Raw genomic sequence first — 24295 nt, 5'->3', positions numbered from 1 at the left:
CAAACTTGCATTATCTGTCTTTAGTAAAGAGCTTAGTTATTACCTGAGTTCCTAAAAATTCTCTTGAGGTTTCCTAAGGACATGATGTGATGACTAGTAACTGAAGAATGACTAAACACTGTAGGAGTTGGTCTTTTAGAAACGTTTCTGTTGTATCCGATAGAAACCTCTAGACCACAAGATTTCTTGTGTATTATCATAATATTTATCCATTTTTCAGGCTTTCTGTGAACAGGTCATTTTGAGGACATACTTCTCTATGTGAATTTCATTCCAGTAGCATAAATGGGAAAAAGATCCAATATGTGGCAAGACATTTTCTCAGTATATTGAATAATTCAGTAATCAAACTGCTCTTTTGCTCTATTTCTGTACATCTTAAATCATGAAAAGAAATTCCAGGATCTGTTTTTTGCCTATCACTATTTATTTTACTTTTTTAAATAGAGTTATTTATCCAGATAAAGAAATACATCATCCTCCCTATTCACTTTGAGATTATAAGAGACTTCCTGAGCTGGCCTCAGCACTTTCACCTCTGGTTAAACAAAACATGTCTGCAAATCTAGGAAAAAAAAAAGCTTGAAAGCTGTAAGTACTGACACCAACAATTCATTAAGTAAAGCTGTAAAGAATACTAACATTATTGATACTTCCAGCAGCATTTCAAAAGAAAGAAGTTTTGAAAGTAATTCCTGAAGTTGGTGAATGCTAAGTATCCTCTGAGAATACCCATTGGACAGACATTCACACTAGAGATCCAGAGGAACGTCCTGTTTATGAACATGACCGGTCTGAAAATGAGGTTCTGTGTTTTTCAGTCTCTTTAAAAATGGGAGGTTAAGGAATATATACTGAGATGTGTAAATAACCTTTAGAGTTGTAATTAGGAAGCATGCAATTGAGATCTGCACCCATCATTTGTAGATGTGCTCATAAACTGCTATATATGCATTGCTAAATTGTAACAGGTACCTCCTTCCAGTTGCAGTTTGGTTTAAAGAAATTTAGTTTTAGATGAATTTTTAATTCTTCAAGAAATTGAATTTTATCCAATACATTTGCTATTGAAAACTATTTCCTGAATATTATTTCTGCAGATAATTGCATCCTTTATAACAGTATGGGATAAAGAAAAATCATCAGAGCAAAGGAAGACAACCACCTTGTGAATGAGGAAATATCACAGCCAAACCTTTTAGGCTCAAGCCCCTTCTTATGCCCCTATATATGTAAACAGCTGTCAGGAAAGGCAACCTCTTTCTCACTGTCCAACTAGGGGAAGAATCATCTCTCGACCTTCTATCTCTTTCACATCAGTTGACATCATTCTGCTTGCAGCATAAAGACAACGGTGACCACCAACACTCATTTACATCAGTGCTTGACGCTGTCTGCAACTGGTGGAAAACCAAAGAAAAACACTTTCTCTAGCTACTGGCAAAATAAGAAATTGGTCAAAGATTGAGGTCTTTGAGAAAGCCGTTGTATAAAAACATGGACTCCCATTAAGGGGGACAAAACAAAAATGATGCATGGATATTAGTGAGGAAAAGATGCTTTTGAATTTATGCACATTTACTTCTTGATATTCTGGATGTTATCTTTTGATTAGGCTTTGTAGAGTATGACAAAACAGATCCCTTCTCATTAATTTCCCTGATTAGAAACTAGATGGCCCAAAGCCAAGCCATGAGCAATTCATGAACATTTTCAGCCATTCTACAAATTTTAAGTAAGGTTTAAGCCTTTGGGAATTTTCTGAGTCTGCGGAATTACAGAAACAATATTTCTTAAATATCACTTAACCTCATCTCTTTCTTTTTGATCCAGATATTTTGACCATGTAATATCTGCTTACCTATTGCATAAACTTTCTACCTTTTCTTGGAATTAATATCATGAGTTAGGGGTATGTGAAACCTAAGAGGAGAATTTTCTAACTTAAGTCCTCTGAATCATCCTCTAGAAAGATGTCACTGGCCTGTTGGGTGTTTAATGTTAGATAGTCTGAATTCTGTTCTATGTTAAACATAGTGCCTACTCAGAGTAGTAAAAATTTACATCTGTGTTTTGCAATGAATGCACTGTCAAACCACTGAGTCTCTATCAGAATCTAGGCCTAAATTATGTTTTAATTCCATCAGGCCATCAGTTTATATCCTAGATATTGTAAGGTAGGACATTAGATTGCTATTGCTATTCCTTCCCTGAAAGAATGATCAATAGCAAACATGATGGATAGTGCTAGGCAGAGAAAGAGTGGTCCTGGTTGTGAAAGATGCTGATTACATTTTGCCCTGTGGGGCAAACTTCCATTTCACAAAAGTGCTAATACAAAACATCCCTTTCACTCAATCAGCACTTATTTGAAGACTTCTGATCTCTGACTTTCAGCTCTCAAAAATGCGGCACAGAAACTCTCCAGTTATCTCACTGTCAGAAACCTAATTTTTCTGGCTTCAAAGCTGTTTAGAGCAATGCTGTGTTGAAGAAGGCTACTCTTACATCACCTGAGCCATTATCCCAACTCAGTCTCATAAAGAAATTCCCCTGCTTTTTCTTCAGCTAGCTATTTCTCTGCTCTTTACTTTTCCCTTTTCTCTAGCTCAACCTAGGGACCATGTACGGTTCCCTAATCTTCATCCTCTTTGTCTAAATAATGTTATGTATCGCTGTTAACTAAGATGTACTTTGGAGTACTCTATAGCATTATTTATTAAATTACTGTGGTTATTACTTCATATTGCCATCAAAAAAGGAATTATGCCTGTGACCACTCTCTCCCAAATATTTCTGTACCACCATGAAATATCTGAGAATAAAATTACTTTTTCTTCTTTTGTGTCAGAATGAATCTCATGTACTCTTAGGAAAACTTTCTCCATTTCAGGAAAGTCATTCATGGTTCACTGCCCTAACATTATTCAACGTGCATTGAACGCTGTTTCAAAGGGATGAAGTGACAAATATATGTGAAAAAATGTATTGTGTTTTTACCTGAAACACAGCATCTTCTTACAGTCTTCCTCCATGCTTTCTAAATCAGAAATTGGGTAGGAGGGAACTGGGTCAAAATTGAACTTAACAAAAACAAGCAAGAAAATAAGCAAAAAATTGAAAAAGAAATATTTTAGACCTGAACAGTGGTTTTGATAATTTAGAAACCTTTATTTATTCATTTATTTATCATATTCTTACTTACAGATATATATTTATAAAAATACTCATAGTGAGGTGGTGGTAGAGATCTCTTTAAAAAAAAAAAAGAAACTTTAAAAAGCTTGTAGAACTGAAGCATCATATTGTTATGTTGTTTAATAATTAACATTTAAGAATTCAGCTGTCTTACTTCATCATGTCACAATTGCATCTTTAAAGATTTCTGCAGCTGACATTGTTTCTGACTGTAAGGAATGCAGATTAAAACATCAATATCTTTCAATGTTTCCAGGTGTATTTTTTATATAAACATCCTCTGAGTGTGATTAAGAAAAATAAACATTGTGGAGAGATGTTTCAGCATAGGATTTTTTTTTTTTTTTCTTTTTAAGTTTCTTAATGTTATAGTTGCATTGTTGGCTATCGTGAAGTTCCAGAAGGGGAATTTAACATATCGAGTACCCTATTTTATATGGTCCCTAGTTCATATATTTTATTCTGGCCAACAGCATAGACCAGACAGACATGTGATGAGGAATTAAACCTCTCATATTCAACATCTGTCTCCTCTAACTTCTTCCTTACAATCTGCTCCCATTCTCGCTTTCACCTGATGTCCTTACACATTTCCTTTCTGAAATTAGTGATTATTTCTCTCATCATTATACATATGGTTATGTCTTTTCATTTCACAGACAGTGAGAAAAAAAGTCAACCTTGCAGTCTGAATTCCCTTATCATTTCTAACCGTCAATTCTTCAGCTGAAAAAGACGACTGTTTAAAGCCCTGACATGACCATGTGAATTTTATACTGGGACCTTTGGAGGAAAAGTCACTGGTAAGTGACTCTCTGGGTTCTGTTGCTGCTTCTCAAAGTACTCTTGGTACCACACCAACAGTTCATAGTTGTGAGCGCTGGTTTTGGTCATACCTTGTATGGGTCTGCCATTTTGTCTTGGAACGTATCAGGCAACAGGAAAGTAAAATGCCATGTTGACAACAAAATGCTTACTTGACAAACAGCAGCAACGTGATCCAATGGATGGCGTTTCATGGGTTGTATACCACGCAGATATACCTTTGGTTCTCCTGATTTCCATCCCTTTCCTTCTTGCTTGAGCTCAGATAATGCTCTATCTTCAGAACTGGAAATCCTTTTACAACAAAGAGCTTGTAAACTGGGACTGTGCAGGCATAAAGTGTGAGAACGTCTCTGTAGAGTGCGGCATAGGACAACAATTCTGGCAAAGAAAAACTCATTGTGGTATTTTATAGCTGCTGGCAGTGAAATCACGATTGCCATTTTGAAAAGTGAAAAAAGAAAAGCAAAGCAAGTCTGACTTAAAATAGAGGATGTAAACAATGATGTAAACAGCAGAAACCATAGTGTTTCTCTGCAATTTTCTAGAACAGCTTCTTTTATAGTTTGCTAATGTGTCCAAGGAGATGTTATGAGCTTGGTTATTCATTCTGCTGCTGAAACAAGCAATTAGGTGAGGGGAAAATCTCATGGAGACAGAGCTTCCTTGAAGTCCTGCAGTCTAGATGCCAGGCAACTTCATGCTGAATCATACAGTCTAATTGGTGATCAATATTGCTGATGTACTCTCAGGCAGCAGATTCATCCTATGACAATTTTGTGGAAGTGTCAGGAAAATCTTGTACAGGACAAGGTAACAAAATTATCCATTTCCTAGATCCCATCATTATATCATGTATAACAGGTTTGACACCATCTTGGCAATAGTTACTACACAATTTGATCTAAGATGAACAGGGTCCCCTTTACAATTAGAATATCTAGAATGCATAGTGAATGTTTACTTTAACATGCCATTTAATGAGCACTCAATGGGCTATGAGCAAATAAGGAAAGCCTCATTTCTATGATACATTTAGACCCATTCCATAGTATTTATACCCAGAAAAAATACACCTAAGTTTAAACAATAGCCAAAAGTCAATATAATTTCCAAATATCATGAAAACATAAATTTCCTCAGATAAAAACTTAAAGAGAAGCATTAATAAAATAATTGTCTTTTTTAGCATATTCCTAACAGTAATCATCATTGTTATAGCACCTAAGACTTCCAGTTTATCTCTTTCATTTAAGGGTCTCAGAGCTCATTACTGGTTTAAGAGCCCAGACATCTTCATAAGGTGAACAAATGTTATCTTCATTTTGCAATACAAATATTGGCAGAAAATTATCTTCTAGGAAAGTCACTGAAAACTGTTTCAGGCTCTGTTCCTCCTCTTCCTATTTTATATTTCTGCATATTTTAACTATCCCAGCACTATTGCTTCAAAATTGGAAATGTTTTGGCCAGTCAGAGTTCAGGAATGCTGTTACATTTTTACCTGACTCACCGTTACAGCTCAGTATGTATGCTTATTTCTTAGTCACTCATTTTCTTGCACTTATGATAACACAGTTCTATCTTAGCAATTTAGCATAGTATGCAAATTCCCATACTCTGAATTGCAAGTAGCCATTATTAGCCAAGCAAAGTACAGGGATTTACATTAATCAATGTATTCCTCTTTCTTTTGCAGTTATCTAAATCTCATAGCTCTGGTTATCTAAGGGAAGAAAGAAAGACTTCTGAGTAAACTGAGCTGGAGTGAATTGAAGTTTTGAAATTACCATGTTTTTTATTGACCACGGTTTTGTGGACCATGTGGTCTCATAGCTTTCATCTTAAGATAAAAGATTACACAGGTGAGAAAAATTATTAACAGGTAAAGACTGTACAATAATCTGGGTAAAGGCACAATTGTATAAAGATTTGGAAGATAAAATGTGTTGTGTAAGTCTGTAATTCATCTTAGTCTGTTCTGTAAAGCAAACATTTTCTCCTAAATATACAGTTTGTTGATAACTATATCCTATGGAAATACTTGACATTTAGAATATAGAAAGATAAAATGTTCTCAGGCAAGCATAGCTACTTAAAGACACGATAATAATTATGGCATTAGAAACATAGGGCCAGTATTACAGGCTATCACCACTCTGTTGACTCGGAAAGAATGACAGCAGTTTACAGAGGGTCTAAAGAAAACTGTCCAAGATATGTAAGTGTCTTAGAAGCAAAATGTTGGAGAACTCCAGCTCTTAATTGTGTAGGCACATTTTCAGCCCTTTGGCCTATTTTTTCTGGGGGAAATTCAAGAATAAAAATGCACATTTGTTCTTAGATGATTCACCCTCCACTTCAGGAGCACTAAAGGTCATATAATTGAGAGAAAATATGTCACATAAAATAACAAGCACAGTTTTTCTTCATAAGGAGACAAATCCTCTCCTTTGCCTTGTCTTCAGAGGACCTGCAGTCTGGTGGCTGGGACACTCCTTGGGGAGGTGAGATACCCATGCCAGTGGGAGATTACTGCCAGTTTACGTCAAGAGTTGATTTGGCCATTAGGCTGCCAAAAGTCGTTTGGGTGTTAGCTATTGTGCCCTGTGTCCTTTGCTATGTTTAGTGTTCCCTCTCCTTTTCTCATACTGGGGTAGTCATACCTTGGGGATAGTAAGAATCACCCCCGGCAATACACTTTTATAACTCTTTGAGCCATATTTTCCTCCTGCTAAGCACGGAGAGTGCATGTGCTGTCATCAAGCCCATCATCATCTTACACAGTTGTACTTATGGGGGCGGGGGAGTCTGGTTATACCCAAAGTTAGAGAGGGGGGCATGAGGCAACTCAGGATGAGCATGAAAAACAGCATGGAGGAGAAAGACGATCCCAGCATCCCAACTGTCCTGTGATTTTGTCCATGAGATTAGTGGTGTGAGTCTATTATATAACTGTATGCTTCAGCCCTCTTTCTTATGATGAACGTGAACAACTGGGTTTTTCAGTCCTGAGAATCAGGTTTAGTAATTGCATTACAAAGTTCTTGCATTTGTGTGCCTGCACAGTAGCCCTCACTTGGGAATTTTCTGACTATGCCCAAGGTGGACAATTCAGGCTAAGCTGAAAAGAGGTACATAGGAGAAAACAGAAAAGTGAGTGATCTAGTTTTCTGTTTTCCATCATATTACAACTAAATATTTTAATCTTATTAGTATTGTCTTTATAATCAATGACATATACTGTTGTTTTGTGCAATATTTTTCCTTTAAGCCTTCTCTGTGTTACATACAGGCAAACACACACACACATCTACTGTAAAATTTTCTGTTGAAATTCCTATCAGCTGAAAAGCATTAGAGCTGCCTCTGTCTCAGGAATTAAGGGTCTGTGCAGGATAATTGTATACACTTCTGAGAAAACCTAGAATGAGTCTTTAGGACAACTTTCTAGCAGCTGTTTTGAAGCTATGCAAAGCAGCTAGAACAGGGACACAAAACTGTTCTCAGTGGTTTCAGTTTAATACACCATTCCCCAAATTAGGAGTTGTAAATACTTGTAATTGCCTGCAACTTTGCAGCAGCAGAAATAAAGCACTCATTAAACCTAGTCTTCCACTCCAGTTATCTTTGGTTTTTATTTTCCCTCAGGAATCCATTTTCTCTTCACTAATGCCAATAGTGCTAAATTTTTGCAAGACAATTGCTATATAAAATGTACATACATTTGATATTAATTTCCTAGATTCTCCACAAGCTATCAGGAGTGATATGAAAGTTATTGTCTATATTCCAATGGAAAGATAATTTTATAGTATTAATATTTATTAATGTGAAGCAATAGAGACTTAAATTTGGAACGGCTCATGCACATGTTTATGTTTTTGAAGTATGAGTAGATCCCTGGAACTCAAATATAAGCACATCCAGAAACATGGTAAGATTTTTTTCTAAAACTATTTGTTTAAGGCTCTGAAAATACAACAATGGAATTATACAAAGAATATGTCTCATAAAGAAACATATCCTTAACCTCAAATTTACAGATGTAGGAGTAGAACCACTTAACGATCTCTGGAGATCAACTGAGAAGGGCCTAAGGGAATAGCATATATTTTGTCAAAAGATGTTGGGCTTTAATCAATTCATGTATTTTAAATCCAGAACCCTATTTTGGCACCTCATCTATTTATATTTTATATATATGTACATATATATAAAATAGGTGCTTTAAAAAGTAATACAAAAGAACCAGCTTTATCATCAGACTGGTACCTAATGTTGGCCTGAAAGAAATACTGATCTACCAGTGTCTTGTACACAGGGAGGCACTTCTTTCCAACCTCTACTGACAATATCTTTAAAAAATTAAAGTCATTCTCACAGAGCTAGTGATGTTGCGGTCTCTTACTTTTCCTTCCATAAATTTACATATAAAAGTATTCAGTCAAGAGGCCTTGACGAGGACCTAGTACATATCTTTTACTTCCAAAGCATCCTAGCCCACACTTTGTGAGGAGTTTGCTCAGCTACATTGTTTTAGGGTGGTTTCGAGGATTCCTGAGAAGGCGAACACACACACACTGACTATAAGGCGAAAAGCAAGCATTTATTAACTACAGACATGTGTTATGCTAAGGGTATCTTGTAAAGCAAATTAACATACCGACCTGAGGATTGTGAGGAAGATGGACCATCTGTACATTCTTGTGCCGTCTTGTGCCGCAAGCTCAGCCCAGCAATCGGTAGGTGCCAGCTTTACGTGTGTCCCGATCCAATGTCGGGGAAGGTTTCGATATGATCCCAAGAGCGAGATTAAGACACAAACGAGGTCAAATGCCGTATAGTCAAAAGACCTTTTATTATCAAAAGTATCAAAAGTGGAAAATGGTGGCGATAGGATAGAATGGAAGAAAAGGTAGAAATTGAGCAAGCAGTCAGGATAGGATTGCTAGGATAGTCACCACCACGGATCCAGCGGCGTCCCATTGGTCCTCGATCTTCAATTCTTTGGTGGTGAAAAAAGGGCGCCACAGTTTGTCTCTACGGGTTTTTACTGGGCATATTTCAATGATGTCATGTTTTGTCTATCACACGACCTTCTCGTGATCGACACCAGATCAGCTCCAGCCCATTTCCTCCCCTGGATGCCTCAATGGCCTGGTAATTGTCCTTATGGACAGAGGAGTGTCCTGCTTAAACAGGCCATCTTAGAGACAAAGGGCTCAAGATAAGCAGTTCACAGTTCCCTGAGATGACAGCCCAGTCCCTCACACCTAACAATCTTTGAGGCAAATGGTTCAAGATAACAATTCAGTCTCTTACACCACCCCATGGCTCAAAGATTGTTTCAGAACCCATGGTGGTTTTGAGAAAAGATAGCTATATAGAAAAGCCAGAAAAGAGCATTTCATGCAATCTGTATTACTGGTGTGGCTCGGTGCACAGTGCGAATTTGTTTAACACCGTCAGGCGAAATAGTAGTTACAAATTGCATATTAGTTACAACACATTGAATCAATTGTATAAAGCATGGAATGATACATGGTAAAAAGAATAACATGGCAAATCCACACAACAAGTAAAATAGAATTCGCTTAACCCATGGACCACCAGGGAGCCAGGAAAACATATCAATGTCCCAGCCTTTCCATGTCTGGACAGGAACATGGGCCACCTTTCGTATTCCCACAGTAATTTGTTTAACAATTTTCCCACTGTCATCAATTTTTAAACAACAGTTAGAATCATTTAGTTTACCACAAACACCTCCTTCCTCGGCTAGCAGGTAATCGAGAACCATGCGATGTTGTAATATTGCTGTTCGCATTTGTGTAGCTTGATCCGCCAAAAGATCAAGGGCACGGGCTGTCTCATTAGTAATGATCTCTAGGACAGCTTGTAACCAGATGATGCAATTTAGGCTATAGATAGGTTCTCGAGCACTGCCAACCCACTCGTTGGGGTTCCAGGTGGCAGGTCCATAATGTTGGATGATACGTTGAGGCGTCCACTCATCTTTGCCCCAGGTTTGACCACTCCCACCTGCTATAGAGGTATCAATGGATCACCGATATCGATTGAGATCATCATATACCTTAACACCCAGTCCATCCCCTTCATCGTCTGGGAGCAGGAAAAACAAAGGGTGAATTACCCCCACATAACACACTCCAGTCCAATTTGCTGGTAGCAGTTTGTAGGCATGTTGGCCACACACCCAATAGTGACCCTTTAAGGCTCGTGCACCATTTTCAAACAAACCGGTAGGTGTCCGTGGTGATTGGAAATATGTTGAATTACCTACTCCTAGAGGATGATCTGACGGACAGGTCATCAACAACCTGTCCACAGTTTTTCCCACCTACTCTGTGGTGCCCCAACAGATAGGAAGTCCATCTGGACCTATGCTCAAATGTCCCTGACAGCAGTCTTTATTATCACTTGACCACCAAATTTGAGTCCCATCAGGGAGACGAGAATATGTTTTATCAGTGAGTCTGCATTTCCAGGCACCAGAACCACGGTGCCAAAAGCAGGTAACATTAAGATGGTTATTAGACTGATTAGTGAAAACCAAAAATGGGAAAACTGTTTCCTGTGCCCTGTTTGATTCACCCAGGCCCATCCAGACCAGCGAGGCACAAAATTTGGAGAACTGGAACTCAAGAGGCAACAATATGCCTGGTCATCCCCTTCTGGCTGTGACATAGCTGCCCTATGGTTTGAACAATCAATTGGTCTACAACCGTCAGTGAGTCAATGGTTGTCATAAGTATAGGTCCAGTTGCACTTGCTATTTCCCACGGGAATACCATCTTTCTGTGTTCGGTTCAGACAATATTCACCTTGGACTGGGTATTGTATTGTCCATGGCTGTGTGTCTTCACCCCAGTAAGAATCATTTTTGACCTCACTGTAATTACTCACTAACCATTTTGGGGAAATAGGGACAGCAGTCCACGGCCAGCTTTCCAAACCTAAGGGCCCACCACATACCCAACAATTAGATTAAAAGTGTTGGCCACTTGCTGGCCTAGAGCCAGAAATTCATTTTGCCACTCCAAGCCGAAAAGAGGGGCACAGGAGTTTCCCCAGATATTAAAGGCCGCAACAATAGTCAACCAAAACAACGTCTGCGGTGGTATAGCAAACATCCTATAAATATTAACAAAGCAATCACTGACAAAACTACACAAATGATTAACAGCTTCTCGTATTTCCTCAGGCACGCTCCAGAGTCCTCACCTGAAGGAGAAAAGAAAAAACAGACTCAGTTCGTTCTAAGGAACCGGAAGCAAATTGTTATTAGAAGGATGGAATAATCCACCTGGTATTGATTTTATGTTCCTTTCCATAAATATCTTTTGCTTTCCAAGCATATTTATTCATCGGTGTTTCCAGTACCCGAGGTACAGTTCCCACCGTGGGGAGTTCAACTAAGACTGGTTGGCCTGGAAAGTATGATGGATTTCTGGGATGATCCAGGTTATCTGGGGCTGGCATAATGGTTGGGGTCTTCGGGCAAAATGCTGTAATTTTGGGGCACCCATTCACTCCCCAACGACTGGTAATACTAGTCACTGCATCCCATAGCCGTTCATCCCATCCAGGCTTATGCGGCTTGAGGAAGCGTTTCAGCAAGCCATTTGCTTTTTCCACAATTCCGTTTGCCTGTGGATAATATGGAGTATGGCGTACCCACGAGGTCCCTTCCTGGGTTGCCCAATCTTGGACTATGTTAGCAGTAAAGTGGGAACCATTATCCGACTGAATCGACTGAGGTTTGGGGAAAGTGCCAAACCACTCTTTCAAAGCTTTCACTGTGTTTTCCCCAGTAGCTCTGGCAAAGGCTTCGGCCTGGACTAACCCTGACACTACCTCTACTCCAACTAATACATAATGCTTTCCTTCTGATTTTCGGAAGGGGCCAATGTAGTCCACTTGCCAAGCCTCCCACAACCCTTTCCCCTCCCTCGAGTGTAGGGGGTCACCTTCCAGGGGGTGTCTTTCCAAGCTGGTACAACATTGTTCACAGGCAGACACACAAGTTTTACATTCTTCCCTGGTAACTGGCCAGCCTTGAGCTTGGGCCTCACAATAGAGATCTTTGATCCCAGAATGTTTCCTTTTTACATGTAGCCATTCTAACAATTGCTCCCAGTCTTCTGCTATTAGGGTGTTCTGGAGGGGAGCTAATCGGGCCAATTCATCAGCTTTGCCATTCCACTGGCTAACAGGGGTGCTATCCTGTTGATGGGAAGCCACCCAGGCTACTGCAAATTTTCCTTGTCTAGCGATGGTTAGAATATCTTGCCACTTTTCTTTCTGCCATACAGTTATCCTATGGACCTCCGACCCATTTTGTTCCCGGAATGGAAGCCATTCAGTACAGCCTTTAAATACAGCATAGGAATCAGTATAGATATAGACAGGAGAGGTAGATTGAGCTTCATGCTGGAAAACACTCCATACTGCAACTAATTCCCCTACTTGAGCACTACCTTCCCCTTCAGTGATTATTTGTTTGTCCTCATCTACGCGGAGCGCTACAGCTTGATATTTCCAAGTTTTTCCTTCTCGTTTAGAGGAAGCATCAGTAAACCAAACATTCTGCAATTGTTCAGAAAATGGGGGGGCCACTTGTATTACAGCGGGAAGTTCAGGTGCTTCTCTATCTGGGCTTGTTTCCTCTTGAATGGTTAACATCTTTGCTGCCCCCTCAGACACAGTAAAAATGTCACAATAATGCTCTATCTGGGCATACCATTTCCGTACAGAGGTTCTCTGAGCCACCCCGTCAGGGGGTGGAGTTCCTGCTAAAACTGTCTTGGTTACTTTAAACGGGCCTCTGAGCACTATAGACTGCTGTCGAATAGTCCGTTCAGCCTCTCTCAAGGCTAAACTGACTACAAACAAACCTTTCTCCCAAGCAGTATATCTTTTTTCTGCATCCTTAAAACTGCAAGAATAGAACCCAATGGGTTGAGTAGGTCCTTCAGGGCCCTTTTGCCATAAATGTATTGATAACCCACTTTTGGCAAATCCCCATTCAATGTGGACAGGGTCTGTGGGATGAATAGGACCAAGAGCTTGATGGGCAGTTGCTTCAAAAATTAGCAATTGCAATGCCTCTTCGTGGGGCTTAGTCCATTCCCACTGAGCCCCTTTTCGCAACAAGTCATACAGGGGTCTTGCAATAATTGAAAAATCAGGGATATGTTTTCTCCAAAACACAAGTAATCCTAGTACGTGCTGCAAATCCTTTTTTGATTCTGGCATTTTAATCTGATCCAATGAGGAAAGGGTGTTGGGGGGGATACATGTCATTCCTCCCTTCCACCAAATTCCTAAAAACTTCACTTCGCTTGAGGGTGTGTGTATTTTCTCTGGTGGAATTTTCAGCCCCAAGCTTTCCAAGTGAGAAATTATATTATCCTGAGTTTTCTGAACTTTTTCTGTTTCATCCCCACCTACAAGAATGTCATCAATGTACTGATAAACACTGACCCCCTCCTCTGAATTACTTCTAGCTCCTGTGCTAACGCATGATGAGCTAGAGTGGGGGAATGCTTGTACCCTTGTGGGAGTCAGGTAAAAAAATTGCTGACCCTTCCAAGTAAATGCAAAGCGGTCTTGGTCCTCTGTTTGCAGGGGGACCATAAAAAACATATCTTTAACATCCACTGTTGCCATAATCGGGGGGACTCGTTCCTGGATTGTAGCTATAAACTCAGCAATATTCGGTACCGCAGCTGTCAATGGACCGGTATTTGCATTAAGTCTGCGATAATCTACAGTTAATCCCCACTTGCCATTAGGTTTTCGCACTGGCCACACTGGGGAGTTAAAAGGAGAATGGGTTGGAATCACAATACTCTCCCTTTAAGTCCTCTAACACAGGTGCTATTCCCTCTCTGGCCCCCGAGGGTATCGGGTAGGGCTTAACATTTGTAAGCTTTGAAGGGGGAAGCAGCGGCGCGGCTTTTAACAGCCGAATATCTGTTGTGGGAGAGCCAAATGACCACTGTCTCCTTTTGTTATCAATCCAGGTCTTTCCTTTTAAAACATCGAGTCCTAAAAGGTTAAGTGGAAACTCCCCTACAACCATTATCACCGTAGTGGCACTATCTTCTCCTGGCAAACGCAGGCTGACCATTGCTAATGCCTGTGGCTGAACAATGCCGAATACATCTGCCACAAAAAGCTGCTGTTTGGAGGGTGTAATTCTGCAATTAGCAGCGTCTTTGGTTTTAATAGCTGAAATCAGAGCTGCGGTATCTACCAAAAATGTGACCGGGACTTGTCTTGGCCCCACAATGCCTGTAATTAGTAAATCACCCCGGCCGTTTTCAGTGAGCTGTCTAATATACATCCAACCTTCGCCCCCCTGCTCACCACCGAAAGGCGAAGGATCTAGTTTCCCGCCGGCTTTTGGGTGGTGTTTGGTTCTGATAAATCAATCAGGGAGGGTGCGCTAAGAGTAGTATTCTCCAAATCCACTTTTCTATTTGCTGATTTATCAGGCCACCCTGTTACCAATATTTCCAATTTGTCTGTTGGCATCCCATCCATTAAGTCACACGGGATCCCCTTCTGGTATCCCCGCGCCCACAGTATATTACGTTTGTTCGGGATATCTCTCCCCCCTGGCGGTTTAGCAAGGGGTGTTCTCTTATCACTCCCAGGGCACGGAACTATTTTTACTTCAGCCTGCCTCAAGCCCCTGGAGTCCGTTTTGGTGGCTGGAGGGTTAACAGGACCATACTTGTGCCCGTAATTAATTAATTCCTGGGTCACTTCTCCCCAAGTCCACATTTTCTTATCTGGGGGCGGTGGTGCTGATCAGGCGTGAATCCTCCTGAAGCAGCCGCAACACTCTCGCCCTGGGGCATTGCCTGTATCTTTCCTTGTAATTGTATACCAATCAGTTTCAGAGAATCAGGGAGTCCCCGTATAAGGGGAGTCATTCACTCAGGATCCACCGACATCATCATCGGGGACTTCTCTGTAGGCTCCAATTTTCGATCATACATCATCTGCAGACAAGCTGCCTTTTGCACACTCTCCACTAATTGATCAACAGTCCCCGTAATCGCAAGGGGATCTCCCCTCTCCAAGGGGTTCAAAACTCCTGCCCAATAGGCTGCCCGTTGGGTTAAAGACCAGGGGGCACGGTGATTCCCAGTAGTTAAAAACACTCCCAGTCCCCAATACCTTTCTGCCTCCTTTTCACTTAACAGAATCTGGTGTGTCCCCCCCCCCCCCGACAACGATACTCTCCACACATACTCCGTTTCTGACTCCTTAGGGGTTTGGCCAAATTCCTTTTTTAGTTTTGCCAACTCAGTGGCAGTATAGGGGACCTCTTTAGTTGTAACTTGGGGGAACTAGTCCTGGTCATCCTCATAAGTATATTCAGTTTTGACTAAAGGTCGCAATGAAGGCAGCTCTAACTTCTCCACTCTCTCTTTTGCTGCCTGCAGGTCCTTAAAGGGGTAGCCAATTTCTGATCTTGGAGGAATTTCCTCACGGACAGTACCCACAAGGAGCTGCTCCTTAAAAGCAATTTGCAAATGTTTCACTTGGTTCTTTTCTGCTTCAGATTGTGCTTTTAAACCCGCCACTTGTCCCATGAGGGACTGAACAAGATTTTGGAGGGATTCAATAATTTGAGATTCTGCAGTGAGGTGGCAATCCCTATCCTCCACTGCTGCGGCCAGACTGGCACCGAGAATGGCACAGACAATTGCTTTTCCTTTCCCTGACCGCACTCTAGCATCTTTCTGTAAAGCGACCATCCGATCAACAACGCTCTGCAGATTATACCAATTTCCCTGAGCCCAGTCTATCCCAAGCACAGAAGGTTGCGCTTTATGTTTTTCTAAAAAATCAAACAAAGCTTCTTTCCCCAAACGGCCAATTTTGCTATCACTCATCTTATACAAAGTGGGGAAGCAGTCATCTCAGGAAGGCAGCACATAAAGTTTCAAACACAGCACAACACAAGCCTGCACCCCTTACGTTCCTGAGAGGTCTCATGTATTAAAGCCGGGAAGGTTTCAAACACAGCACAAGCCTGCACCCCTTACGTTCCTGAGAGGTCTCACGTATTAAAGCAGGGAAACAGTACGGCACTCTCGTCTCAAGGGATCCTGTCCGTGATGCCAATTTAAATGTCCCGATCCAATGTCAGGGAAGGTTTCGATATGATCCCAAGAGCGAGATTAAGACACAAACGAGGTCAAATGCCGTATAGTCAAAAGAGCTTTTATTATCAAAAGTATCAAAAGTGGAAAATGGTGGCGATAGGATAGAATGGAAGAAAAGGTAGAAATTAAGCAAGCAGTCGGGATAGGATTGCTAGGATAGTCACCACCACGGATCCAGCGGCGTCCCGTTGGTCCTCGATCTTCAATTCTTTGGTGGTGAAAAAAGGGCGCCACAGTTTGTCTCTACGGGTTTTTACTGGGCATATTTCAATGATGTCATGTTTTGTCTATCACACGACCTTCTCGTGATCGACACCAGATCAGCTCCAGCCCATTTCCTCCCCTGGATGCCTCAATGGCCTGGTAATCGTCCTTATGGACAGAGGAGTGTCCTGCTTAAACAGGCCATCTTAGAGACAAAGGGCTCAAGATAAGCAGTTCACAGTTCCCTGAGATGACAGCCCAGTCCCTCACACCTAACAATCTTTGAGGCAAATGGTTCAAGATAACAATTCAGTCTCTTACAATGTGGGTGTCCCCATGGAGGCAACGGTGGTCTTGCCGTACACCAGCTCGATGCTCTTCGGGAAATCCCGGTATTTATACTTTTGCGGAGGAACGGGTTTCGGCACACGTGGCCAGTGCGTGCCAAAACACACCTTGGTTGTAACATAGGGAGCCTATGACACATATGCTCGCTGGCCAGGCACGCTGCACGTGCCATAGCCATCCTGTCTATTGGATCATGGGTTTTGTACATGCGACGTATTGTCATAATCCAGCAGTCATGCGCTGACCATGCTAACAGCTGTACCATGTAACAGCCCACTGCCCGTCCTCCCCCAGTATTGCTCAGCTCAGCTTTCTTGTCTCCATGGTCAGCATTCCAAGCAAGGGGCAACAAACCATCCGTTTTCTGTGCTGACTCCATTTTTCTCGGCTATCTACTTCTCCCCCAGTGCTCCATCTTTTAACGCCTCCCTGTACATAGGTGTATACAGGCATGCTTTGAGAAGCATGTGCTCTCCTAATCTGTGAAGATTTCTAAATATGGGTCAGGCTGAAATGAGAGGGAGTTCAGCCTGGAGTAGAATTTCTTTCTTCACAACAGGCAAAAACATAAAATATGAAGTATCTGAGAACTGTGAGATAAAACCTATGGCCCCAAAGATATTTGCTTGTCTCCAAAGTTTGGTAGCTACTGAGATGGGGGTTTTAAACCCACAGTTTTAAAGAAACTGAAATCCGTTTAGGTGCTTTTGTGGATCTGAGTCCTCTTTATCCTCACCAGGATCTCAATGAAGCTTTTTTTTAAAAGCTTTGACTAAATTAGACTCTTATTACTAAAAAGAAAAGTAGTGTCTCTGTTTAACCTTACAAATGGGAAAAAGTTTGACTGAGTTTGTAGTCACGGAGCTTTGGTAAAGAATGAAAGACAATTAAATCTAACAGGGAAATCCAATAAATAATTCACTGGAAGAGCTGGGAGACGCACAATAGTTTTTCTTGTGACAACTGTAAGGAATCCAGAAAGATCCATTGTCTTCTGAAGCTGAACAAGGCTAGAATAAAAGCAAGCACCAGAAAAGCACTATTGCTTCTAACGATAGTCAGCTCCTCATGGCCAAGTTTTTGCCCAGAGCTTCTATTAGTTTTTTCTTCCTGGGCTCCTGGAATATTACATGTATTTTCTGTTGTGGTCTTTGAACAAAAGTGTACAAAATCTTCAATATAAAACTTTTCAAACTCAAAGAAGCTGTGCAGTGATCAGTCACAGAATTACTGGTTGAGGCTGGGTCTGTAGTAGATGTGTGGTTTGTATGGCAGTCAGCTAATACTCAGGCTTGTGTGCAAGTACATCATTATTCCAAACCAAATACAGACCTCAGGGGGTACAAACTCAACTGGATCAAACCTTAATAAAACAAAAAACCTGAACCAAACAAACTCCTTTCCCACATGTAGGAAAAGGAAAATATGTTGCAATTACATTGGACAGCAAAACCACAGGTTTTTAGAAATATCTGTGAAAGGCCTAACAGGCTAGCATTTAATGACAATCTGCTTTGAGATTTAATGAAAAAAAATTATGTTGATGATGCTACAATGACAGTGAACTATTTTGTTTGCTAAATAAAATTAGGACGTAAAGCGACAGATTGCTAGGATAGCAGCAAAAGTGAATTTTGGGGACAATAATGCTTTCATCAGGGAAATAATCCAAAATGTCGCTATGTCTCTGGAGCGTTTTTTTCTTTGCTGAAGGTTTTACAGGCACATTAACAGTATAAAAACATAATGGAATAGTTCTTTGTAGAAAAGAAGGTTTCTTTGTCAGCTCTCCTGCCTAATGGCAAATATTTGCTGTTTCATGAGACTACCCAAAGATTCGTGTTCCTTTGAGTTTACACATGCCAAAGAATTAATCTGGAGGAAATCAGAAACAGTCTGAAACATGTAGAAGTTATGAAGATTATGTAGTTTTGATAATTTGTCTTTTTGGACTCTGTAGACATGCAAATCAGAATGAGATTAATGTTATTTGAAAAAAAAAAAAAGTGCCTGTCTATAAATATTTACCTTTAGATTATTATCAATTAAGACTGTCCATGGATTTCATACCTTGATTTTCTATAACTGAAAGGTGAAGATTCACCCAATGTTTCCAAGGGAGACAGGACAGAAAAGAGCTGGAGGGCAGTGAGCTGGGCTTGCAGTTTATTAAGGCAGAAAGGGGAAATGGCAGATTTGCAGCAGCAAAAATATTAATGCGTAATCACATAAGAATTTAAATATTGCATATGACATCAGTTGTTGATAAAGAGGTATTAAATTAGTTAAAATGACAACAATAAGATGCACAGAGTAGCAATAAGGTTCTTCTTTCAGTCTTTGTGAGAAATACAGTTCTGGTTTGTTAGGTAACTAGAGATATGGCTTTTGACCTGCAGAACTGGCGCCCTATTCAAAATTGCTTCAAATTTTGTATGACACCTCTTGATAATCAAAGAACAGCAGCAGCAGCTTAAAGCTATTATTGTCTCTGTTTAGCTAGACCTCTTTCTACTAGAACTGACATTCTGCTTGAAGTCACTTTTTGGTAACTTCCTAGGGAGACAGATTTTATTAGAAGTATGCCAGGGCTGTTTTCCCAACATGCACGTTTTCAGAATGCTGCCCTCTACCTAGTTGTCTGTTATCCAAGTGAACAAAATAACTGAAAGTCTGGGGTTCAAATTTGTATGTAGATCTCACTGTTGGTTTTGATTTCTGTGTTCTTTATTTGTGTTTTTAATGAGATGAGTTTCAATTTTCATTTTGGTTTTAACTTTCTCTTTTTTCTTGATGTCATTTCAAGGCCCGTGAATTTCAGCAGGATGTATTTTATGTCTGATTTTTAAAGCTTTATATATTTGTAAGGATTACTTTGTGGTTTCAGACAAATTGTCTTGTTTTGGCCTGTATCTTTGCTTGTTAGCCATCACATATCGCAGTTGGCAATGCTTCTTCCGCAGGATTTTTCCTGGGTTTGATGTGATCCACGTTCTGTTGGGTTATGTTTCCCAACCCAGAGACCATTAGCCTCGTTACATGGATGTTAAGAGAGACATTCTCATTTGCTTCCATAAAAGCAACCAAAGCAGAGAACTTTTGCAAATTCAGCTTACGGTCTCCAACAATGCTCTAGCTCCTCAGGTCAGCAGAATCACTCCAACATGTTTCACGGGGAGCCTGGCCAGGCTGCATGTCATCAGAATTGCTTTTTCAGAACCCAGCACTATTTAGACCAGTATCCAGGATGTCAAAAGCTCATAAGGCTTGTTAGCAGCACCTGTAATTGGATCCTCTATATAATTTCTGATTAAAAGCTCTTCCTTGAATAGGACAAACTGAAATGAACTAGAAATAAACTCTAACTGATTGCTGACAAGTATTTGCCAATGAGCAAGATGTCAAAGGAGGAGGGGAAAAAATGTATTAAAATTAATTAATCTCTCACAAAAATGTGTAAAGCATTCAGACATAATTGTACCACAGAAGATAGGTTTCAGATGCTTTCCCTTACTCTGAGAAATCCTTTCTTCTTATGTAATGAAACACTATGTTGTCACAGTAGATGTGATGGATGGAAAAAAGAAGAAAAGTTCCCTTTTTCTTTTCACAACAAATATTAACACATTATGCACAACAATGCATACAAAAATCATGTAATTTAGGAAACATTCTCTGCACGAAAGCTGCTTCAGCATGAAGCATTCTAGCCAGAAAAAAAACACAATGGGGGAAAAAAAAATCAATGTTCTTTTCATAGACTATGATGATTTTCTGGTGTTTCCACTTAATATTCTTAGTTTACTCTCAGTTATTGCTTTTATACGTTATTGCTCTGTATCTAAAGTATAGATCTTACCAATTCTTCTCATCAATTATCCAGTCCCTATACTTCTTTTCCTGCCCTTAATTGATTGTTTTGTTTAAATTTTACATAAATCTTTATCCTTTCAATCTACATTTTTTATTGAATATCAATCTTCTGTAAAGAAAGAGCGAGCTGCTCTTTTTGTGAAGAGAACTAAAATGTGCACAGCATCAGAAAAGAGGTAAAATTTTGTGTATTTATTTAATTTATCAACGTTTAACATCCATTAGTTAAGTATTCAGATATTATTGATCTTCTTTTTTTTTTTCTCTTCAGCATGGAACCAAAAGACAGTGTTTGAGGAAGGAAGTACTCACAGTTCAAAGATATAATTTTTAAGGTCATTTTTGCAGCACTGAATAATTTTCTTTCTCTTTGTACATCAAACAGACAACATTAATGAAAGATACAACTGTTATTTCTTCCTATTTCTTTCTCAAAATAATGTTTTGTGATTTGTTTTTATGTGATTCTCTTTCATGTTTGCTTAACTTAATTGTGCAAACCATAGAATTGGACAGGAAAGCAGATGTGGCCTAAAGTTGTAATTACTCATAAAAAAACCCAAAGACTTAGTGAGGAGAAACCATCTGATGAATATGATCTATGTAGCTGTCATTTGACAAACAAATGTCATCATAACAGATGCCTTCATGTATTCCTGGTTAGTTTGCTTCTGTTAAAGACAAAGTATGAGTATGAGACAAACAAAAAATTTAGTATCAAGTTTTTTCTGTAATTTATGAGATTGCAACTTAAAATCATTGTAATGATCTTCAACAAACTAGTATTTCAGAAAGTCAAAAATTCTCTCTATGATCTAAAATAATGCAAAAGCCTTTATATTGAACTTGGAAGAAAATAAAATAGTACAGCAACAAAAGTGAAAATGAAAATTCAGAAACTCCTTTTCAAACATAAAGGGCAATTTCTCACATATAACTATGAAAATATGGAATATGGTACATAGGAAAAAACTAGAAGCCAAAACCTTTCTGGACACAATCATTGCATATAAAAATTCCAAAGGGGCAGCATCTGGAAACAGCCAGATTTTTTTTTTTTTTGCACTTTATAGTGTGATGGAAAAACCTAAATGCTTTAATTCAGCCCAGATTGATCTGACTCCAAGGTCACTGAAAGATCACTAAGTATTGAGCATGACTGCACTTATGAGAGAACAGAGGACTCAGACAAGCATGAGCCTTTCCAGAAGCAATAGGATCTGGCATCAGAAGAGCTTTTGAAAAAAATAACCAACCACACAAACCAAAACCAGAGGCATGCACACACACGCACGCACACACAGTGGGAACTACAGTTGTAAAATACAAAATGGACTTTTGTAGGAATAATTCCTATGATTCTTAGTTCTAGTTTGATGAGTCATTTCAGCATTTTTTCCCTCATTTAAGAAAAACTAATCTCTGCTTTTTACTGATGATATCTGGCTGACACTAGCGATACCTGCTTTACAGATTTTGCTGCCACAGGCAATCTGGAAAACCATCACGTAGGTGAAACTCCACTGGCACAATAAATCGTCACTAAACAATTTGCTGCCCTTCTTAATATTTTGCTTCCCTAGGCAACTACCTGTTCTGCCTGTGTGTTAGAACCTGTTCTACGAATTGCTGATGGCTCACATGTTTCTTACTTTTTATGTTTGGCTCTGCACACTATAGCTGACTGATCCTCTAAAATAGCATTGGTTCAGCTGGCTATCCAGCTCCAAAGGTGGATCCCTTCCCAAATGTTTTGGATAGAACAAAATCTCTTGGTTTCTAATCACCAAGTTTCATTTTATTGCCTAGCTTGCTACTGGACTTTCATTTTTTGGTAGTGAACTCACTATTTAGCCTCTTGACTTCATTTCTGTCACTGTGCTGAACTTACATTAACTCCTCTACCATTTTTTCTCCCCTCATATTTTCTTCAATTCACTATCTTCTTACTGTCTCCTTCCTATCCTTTCACCCTCTGGCAGGCTACCACTTTTTTGTCACTTTGACTGCCCTGCAATAGACGGTGTCCACTCCGATAGCCCCCGAGCTACCGATAACTACTGCACTTCTTTTCTGTGTGGCAGGAAGCCACAGACTAAAACATCAAATAAATAAATAGCATAAAGTATTAAAAAACTGCAAGCTCTAACATTCTTCCTTTCTCACTTTCAGCTCTATCCTAATCCCTAGAGCAAGACTGTTGTCTTATTACTTCTTAAGAAAAGTGATGTAATAATTAAACCCTCAATGTCTACTTTAAAGTGTTAATTTTTTTCATAGCCAGTTCCAATAATTTTGCAAACGAAAATAATTTCATTTCATTATGTTGACATTCTGTCCCATGGGTCAGAAAACAGACTGTCCTGAAAGACCTATGTTCCATTTTATCCTTCTAATCCTGCTCTTCTGTAATCATTTTCTAACCTAGGAAACAATAGTGAGGATTTTTTTCTTCAGTCAATAGGTGTTAAGTTTTAAAGTAAAAACTAAAATACCCATGACTGGAAAAAAAAATAATGTAATATTTTGTAATAATTAATAATGTAATATGGTAAAATACCATACTGTTCATGTCTTCTCTTCCCACATTTGTTTTTTCAGACTTTTAAGTTTTAGGATTTCTTGAGCAATGGTCAGTGTAAGTAAAATCTTGCCTCAAGAATGCAATGTTTTAATATTTTTGTTATCTATTCTGAGAGCCACTTGTCATCCTGGAATAGCAGGTCTTTTCACCCAAACCAGAGTGAACCATTTCACCACAGACAGGTTATTTTTGATATAAACATGAATGGGCACATTATGACCTTACTGCAAGTATTTTTCTTTCCCTGCTTTCAAGTACCTAAAGTAATTGCTGTTCCTGAATATTTCTGAGGCTTTCTTTATATTATACTATATACATAGTATTATACTAAGTAGCGCAAGAACAGGGATAGGAGCAAAGACACTGCTGGTTCTTGAAACAAGAACGTGGTTAGAAAGATGGGGTAGGGTAGAAAAAAAAAAACTTTAAAAGTTTTTTTGGCAATCACAGGTCCATAAAAATCCTTGGGGAATGGGCTGACTGAACTGAGGTCAGCTGGAATTGTGGGATGAATCTGTCTTGACCTCTTCCTCATAGTGAGATCCCCAAGAAGATCAAATGGAACATAATTAAGCAGTAAATACAATCTTTTAGAATCTACACAGAAAAATAAGATTAAAAAGAATAGAAAATTTTGAAATAACTTTATAAATACCAAACTGCAACAAATATTTCAGTTTCCACTGGTCTGCAGAAAGTCCCTGCTGCCACTTCTGAGCTCTTCCTGGCTGCTGTCTATTCTCCTCAGCAGTTTCTCTTTGTGCTGCAAACTTCCAGCTCCTTGCATTAGCTCTTTCTGTCTCAAAATCTGAAGTCTCAAAGATTTTGTCTCTGAGTTTATTCAATTTCTTCCAGGAGAGGACAAAGCTCCACCCTTTTAGGGAGTTCCACCAGATCAAGTTTCTCCCTTTTTAAAGGAGCATGGAAACATAGCATAAATACACAGCTATTGTCCATCACAGATTATAAAATCAGTTCTGTACTTTCAACCTCTACAGAAGATGTCTCAAAATCTGGTGTACCATGACCTGTGCACTGGAGAAATTCAGTT

General features: G+C 39.5%; 1 pseudogene; it reads right to left on the bottom strand.

Moving 5' to 3' along the window:
- Positions 1-14547: 14547 nt before the first annotated feature.
- Positions 14548-15962, bottom strand: LOC128142256 (uncharacterized; annotated as a pseudogene).
- Between the last annotated feature and the right edge of the window lie 8333 nt (positions 15963-24295).

This window comes from Harpia harpyja, chromosome 5, assembly GCF_026419915.1.
Source record: "Harpia harpyja isolate bHarHar1 chromosome 5, bHarHar1 primary haplotype, whole genome shotgun sequence".
NCBI lineage: Eukaryota > Metazoa > Chordata > Aves > Accipitriformes > Accipitridae > Harpia > Harpia harpyja.
The sequence above is the reverse complement of the archived record's forward strand: the minus strand, read 5'-3'. Positions and strand labels throughout refer to the sequence as shown.